This window comes from Ceratotherium simum, chromosome 9 (genome assembly GCF_057802395.1).
Source record: "Ceratotherium simum simum isolate JZ-2026a chromosome 9, ASM5780239v1, whole genome shotgun sequence".
Taxonomy (NCBI): Eukaryota; Metazoa; Chordata; class Mammalia; order Perissodactyla; family Rhinocerotidae; genus Ceratotherium; species Ceratotherium simum.
The window spans coordinates 39,157,206-39,163,517 of NC_141908.1; positions in this window are offsets into that span (position 1 = coordinate 39,157,206).

Genomic DNA, 6,312 nt, shown 5'->3' on the forward strand with positions numbered 1-6,312 from the left:
GGGAAATATGACCAGACTTCTCTTTGTCCCCTGCAGGATGTCAACGTACCACGGAGTAGGATCAGAGGATTACGTTTGCCTATGTTTGTGATTTTATCACGGAATATGACAACTCTAGATCACAAATTTATTTTCAAATGAAAACTCTTGGTAATGCAAAGAAAAAGCCTCATTTTTCTTTAGAAATCACACATGATTAAATTGCCTTCTAGCAACTTTTTTTTTCTTTTAAGGAAATGCATTTTAAGAAGGCTGTATTTTTTATTTCATTTCAATATTAACCCAGTAGGCTGAGGAATTAGTAACTGAATTGGGACTTGAGTTCAAGATGTTAAAGTCGTCCTTTTTTTTTTGTGAGGAGATCAGTTCTGTGCCAACATCTGCCAATCCTCCTCTTTTTGCTGAGGAAGACTGGCCCTGGGCTAAGATCCGTGCCCATCTTCCTCCACTTTATATGGGACGCCCTACAGCATGGCTTGCCAAGCAATGCGTCGATGCGCGTCTGGATCCGCACCAGTGAACCCCGGCCGCCACAGCGGAGCACGCACACTTAACCCGCTCGCACCACCAGGCCAGCCCCTAAAGTCGTCCTTTTGTGTGACTTTGAAGCAGGTCTTGCACACACCCTGTCCATGCCCGTATTTAGTTCGACCCTCTGGGAGGCACGGTGTCATTTAGAGGTCATACCATGCTCTCTATGAGTTGATACCGCCTGGGGTTCTTCAAAAGCTGCTTAGGAGTCGGGAAGCGTGGATGGGGGATGGGTGGAGGAGGATGGCTTACAATCTTGTACGTATGTATGTAATGTTGTGTACATATATTTACAGGGTTGTGGTTCAAATAAAGTTTAATTCCAACCATGATAGAGATTATTTGCACCTTTTAATCAATGACAATAAACAATCTCCTGAGAGTTTGGGAACTTCTTTTGGCACTAGATATGCTCAGAGTGCAATTTTTTTTTTTTTTTTTTAGATAATTTTTTGTGTGTGTGTGAGGAGGATCAGCCCTGAGCCAACATCCATGACAATCTTCCTCATTTTTTTTTTTGCTGAGGAAGACCGGCCCTGAGCTAACATCTATTGCCAATCCTCCTCCTTTTTTTTCCCTTTTTCTCCCCAAAGCCCCAGTAGATACTTGTATGTCATAGTTGCACATCCTTCTAGTTGCTGTATGTGGGACGCCGCCTCAGCATGGCCTGACAAGCGGTGCCCGGGATCCGAACCTGGGCCGCCAGTAGCAGAGCACATGCGCTTAACTGTTAAGCCACGGGGCCAGCCCCTCAGAGTGCAATTTTTAAGGTACCCCAATAAGTGACCATCAAATACAAAGAGCAGAGCTAAAAGTGAAGTAGAATAACATTGTGGTCATTAGTGGGGTTTTTACTTTGTTGCATACTTTTTTTAAACCAAGTAGAAAGTACTTCTGAGTGCTCTCCATAAGCCTTCAGTCTGAACTTTTATCTGTCTGCTGCTGGAAAATCTTCTTCATTTTCCTTTTTATTGAGAGAAGAGGAGGCTATGAGAGAGAGATAAGAATGAACTAATTACAGTTGATTGTCTTCTCAACTCCTGAGTAGGGGCTTGTGTGTGTGTGCCTGCAAATGTTTATGTCTGTGTGTTTTCTCTGCTAGTATTTCCTATCTCAGTGAATGCGATCAGCTGCACAAGTCAGAAACCTGGGAAACTTTTCTGATGTTTTTATCTCCTTCATTTCCACATCCAATCAATTGCCAAGTCTTATTAATTGATTCTCCTAAATATTTCTCCAATTTGTCCACTGATGGAAAGCTTTCTTGGTCCTCAAACCAGATTCCTCCCAGCATCGCCCATGGCCTCCTACAGCGCCCCCTACTGCCTCTTTAAAGTACTCATCACAGCTTGTAATTATGTCATGATTTGGGTCACTAATTAATGTCTAGTACCTAGACTATAAGGTTCATGAGGGCAAAGACTGTACCTATTTTATTTACTGCTGTACCCCAAGCACCCAAAACAGTGCCTGTCACATACAAGATGCTCAATAAATATTTTTTAAATGAAGGATGAATCCTCTTCATAGCATTTCCCTTATAAAACTCTCACTAAAATGCACCTAGTTTTTGCAAGACTCATCCTTTCCTTATTCAATTCCTCGTCAGCACAGCTCTCCCTGGCTGTCCCTGCCACTCCATCTCACTTTGTGGGGAGGAAAGCCCTCTGTACCATCAATGTAGAGTTGCAGCGATGTCTAGAACCTCTTGTTTTCTCATACAGCATATGGCTTTCCCCTCTGTCAAAACCAAGACCCAAATTCACCTCTTTCAGGAAGGCATCCAAGTTTAGTTCTCCCTCAGTGCATCAGACTTTCCCCTCTTGTTTCTTTAGAACTAGGGTTGGGCTAGGAAGATATCAATTTGTTCTCATTCGTATATTATTTTGAGAACATGCGTCCTTTTTCATGAACTTGGGTTACGACTGCCCAGCTTGTCTTCATTTGGGAGCCTGTGTCTCCTCTCTACCCTTAGATTAACTGCCATGCAGTTTGTCCTCTGTAGGCATTCATTGACTATCCTCCTATGCCTGCCCTGAGCCTTTCCACTTCACCTCTATCCCCACCTACTCCACCCATTCAGTTCTGCCCTCCCTGAATGCCCTTCAGGAAACAGATAGGCTTGCAAAAACTCTCTTCTGGTTATTTCTATGTATGAGTGTTTGTGTGCATTTTTGCATGTTTTTTCCTTTGTTCATTCATTCATTATAAATACATATCCCTCCTTCTTCCCCAAAAGAATCGGAGACAGTTTACAACAATAAGTTAAAGCACATCAAGATAGCATAAATTAGAATAAGTGGAAAAGAAAAAGGAAAAGCAAAGGGAAGGGGTGTCACTGACCAAAGCCTGAAGCTAATACCAAGATGCATCGCATATAGTGTACGCATTGGCAGACGGCAGGTCCTGAATTGGATCTGGGCTAGCTAGTGGTTGTTTCATAAAGACAAAAAATTTACAGTGTCTCTAAGATAAAGTGTGAACTAATGATCAGGAGAAGAACAACTAGGCCTGATTCTAAAAGGTCACAGTGTAGTGTGGTGATGAGCATGGGCCCTGGGGCAGACTGCCTGGGTGTGGCAAGGGCTGGGAGAGGGCTGTGTGTGTGTCAGTGCGTTCCTCCAGGACACCGCCCTGTGGCTCTCCACACTGGTGCACAGTAAGATCTCCAGGGACGCCTTTAAAAAAACACCATTTGGGGCCCCACCTCAGACCAACTAAGTAAGAATCCCTGCAAGTGGGACTGAGAAGTCCTATTTTAAAAATTTCCTTTGGTGATATACAGCCTGCCTTGAGAGCTACTGATTTAGAAGAATGGATAGTCCGTGAATCTGGCAGGCACTCTACCTGCTGAACTTCTAAAAGTCCTTAGATGGTGTCTCCATTGAAATAGTTATAGAAAGATCAAGCTCTTTTACTTGACACTTACTCCCTGACATCAGACACAGTATATATATTTTTTAAACTGAGGTATAATTGACAAATAAAATTGTATATATTTAAAGTGTACAAAGTGATAATTTGATATGTGTATACATTGTGAAATGATTACCACAATCAAGTTAATTAACACATTCATCACCTCAAATAGTTACCTTTTTTTGCAATAGTCAAGATATGGAAACAACCTAAGTGTCCATTAACAGATGAAGGGATAAAGAAAACATGGTGTGTATGTATGTGTATATATATTTATAATGAAATATTATTTAGTCATAAAAAAGAAGGAAATTCTGCCATTTGTGACAATATGGATGAAACTGGAAGGCATTATGCTAAGTGAAATAAGCTAGGCAGAGGACAAATACTCTGTGGTATTACTTATATGTGGAATCAAAAAAAAAATGTCAAACTTGTAGAAACAGAAAGTAGAATGGTGGTTGTCAGGGGCTGGGGAGTAGGGGAAATGGTGAGATATTGGTCAAATTGGTCAAAGGGTACAAACTTTTAGTTATAAGATGAATAAGTTCTTAGGATCTAATATACAGTATGGGGGTTTGTAGTTAATAATGCTGCATCATATACTTGAAATTTGCTAAAAGAGTAAACCTTAAGTGTTCTGACCAAAAATAAATAAATAAAAGGAACAGTATCCTAATCATTTTATATCCCAAACAACTTGCACAGTACTTGGCACACAGTAAAAGTGAACGAATTATACATATTATATACATATATATTTAATAAAATGCATTTATATATATTGTTATGCACTGAATTTTTGTGTCCCTCAGTGTGGCTATATTTGGAGATGGGACCTAAAGGAAGTAATTAAGGTTAAGTGAGGTCATAGAGTGGGGCCCAGATCCAACAGGATTAGTGTCCTTATAAGAAGGGACACCAGAGAGCTCACTTTCTTTGTGTCTCTGCACACACGCGTCTAGGGCAGGCCATGTGAGGACACAGTGAGAAGGTGGCCATCTGCAAGCCAGGAAGTGGGCTCTCATCAGATACCGAATCCACTGGAAACTTGATCTGGGACTTTTAGTCTCCAGAAGAGAAAGAAAATAAATTTCTGTTGTAAAAGCCACCCAGTCTATGGTATTTTGTTATGGTAACATAAGCTGACTAAGACATATATCATTTGTGACGGATATACACACACACATATATATATATAAATAAGGTATTATATAATTCATTATAGTTCATATAATTCATTGTACTTACTCTGTGCTAGGCACTGTGCAAGTATATATGTATTGTGTATAAAATGATACATATACAAAAATGAACAAAAAACAAACAAAACTACAAAAAATAGACAAATAAAAACCAAATACACAGCTGCCTGCCTGCCAGGTTAATTTTTTCTGTGTTACCACTTGACCAAGCTTTCAGAGTAATACATGTGTATTAGTCAGTGTAATTCGCTATGTGAGCCCATTAAGAGCCATGACCAGCTCTTCTGTTCCACATTTCACTCCTAAACACCAACACACTAAACAATTGACACACTTAACAACCACTTAGTAAAACTCAATATTTGGCCTAAAATATACTAAATAACTTTTCTTGGGTTATTTTTGTCCAATTGTAGAATGTTATTTAGTGCTTTGTATACCCTGTAGGTGCTTAACCAGGGCTATAAACTATCAACTTCAAGAATATAACAAAGTGAATTTGAATTTTATTTCCTTCTTCCAAAAATGTAGATCTTAGCATTTGGGGCTATTTCGGAGATCGTTGATAAAAATCTATGCACCTGTTCTGCAGGAAAAGGCACATTCACATGTATACCCCTGAATTTGCATATAATTTCATGGGTTTGCAAACCTTCATTAGGCTGGGTCATGGCAGGATACCTGTGTCCCCTACCACAGGCCACAGCTCCTATGGGTGGCCCTTGCTGTACTGCTGTCCTCTCTAGGTTCTGGTCATTGCTCCCCTCCCACTCCCTCAAATCAGAGCTGGGAACAGCTGTTCCCAGCTGCACCATCCTTTGTTGTTCCTTAAATCCTGCCCACCCCTTTGTAAATAGTCCCTGCAGTGAGTTCTCTCAGTTCCCCAGTTTAATTGTGCCATCTTGTTCCCGCTGGGACCCAGTTATGCAGCTTCCAAAATACATCTGGGGACCCAAAACCATTTTGAAAAACACTGACTTAAGAAACTGCAGTCATTCTATATGAAGAGCTTTCAATTACAATCTTTTACTGCCAACCAAAAGTTAGTTTTTTTCTTTTTAACTGATAGAATACTTTAAAAAAGATAATCCTCTATATGACAATGTATTCCTGTGTTTGAACGTTCTCATGGAACTCTCCGGGGCTTGCAGCTTGAGAAACACAGTGTTCGACTTATTTTCCTGCCTGGCTGCTGGGCATCACATGGATGAGAGAATTGAAAGCTTGAGTAAAAGACAGATAAATGGCCTCTATTGCTTGCCTGCAAGCTACATGTCCTGTCATTCTGTTATGGAAGGAAATTAAAATTGTCTGACACATACTGAGTTGCATAAAGCCACACTGTTCCTCTAAGGATCCTGTGTGCCTCTAGATGTTTATACCACTTGTACATTTTTTGAGGATTTGATCTACAATCTTATTCTCAGGATTAGAGCTAAGTAAATTAATCTTTAGTTATTAGGGTCTCTCTTTGTCCCTTTTGAAAAATAAATGACTTATATAAATATTTCTTTCCTTAGTCTTCCAGGACTTGCTCTATCTTCTAAGAATCCTAAAATAATAGCCAGTGGCTCTGTAATCCAATGTCTAAGATAAATAACTAAAAATATTTATAATTTGCAACCTGCCTCATTAATTATTCCTCAATGGTTTTTCC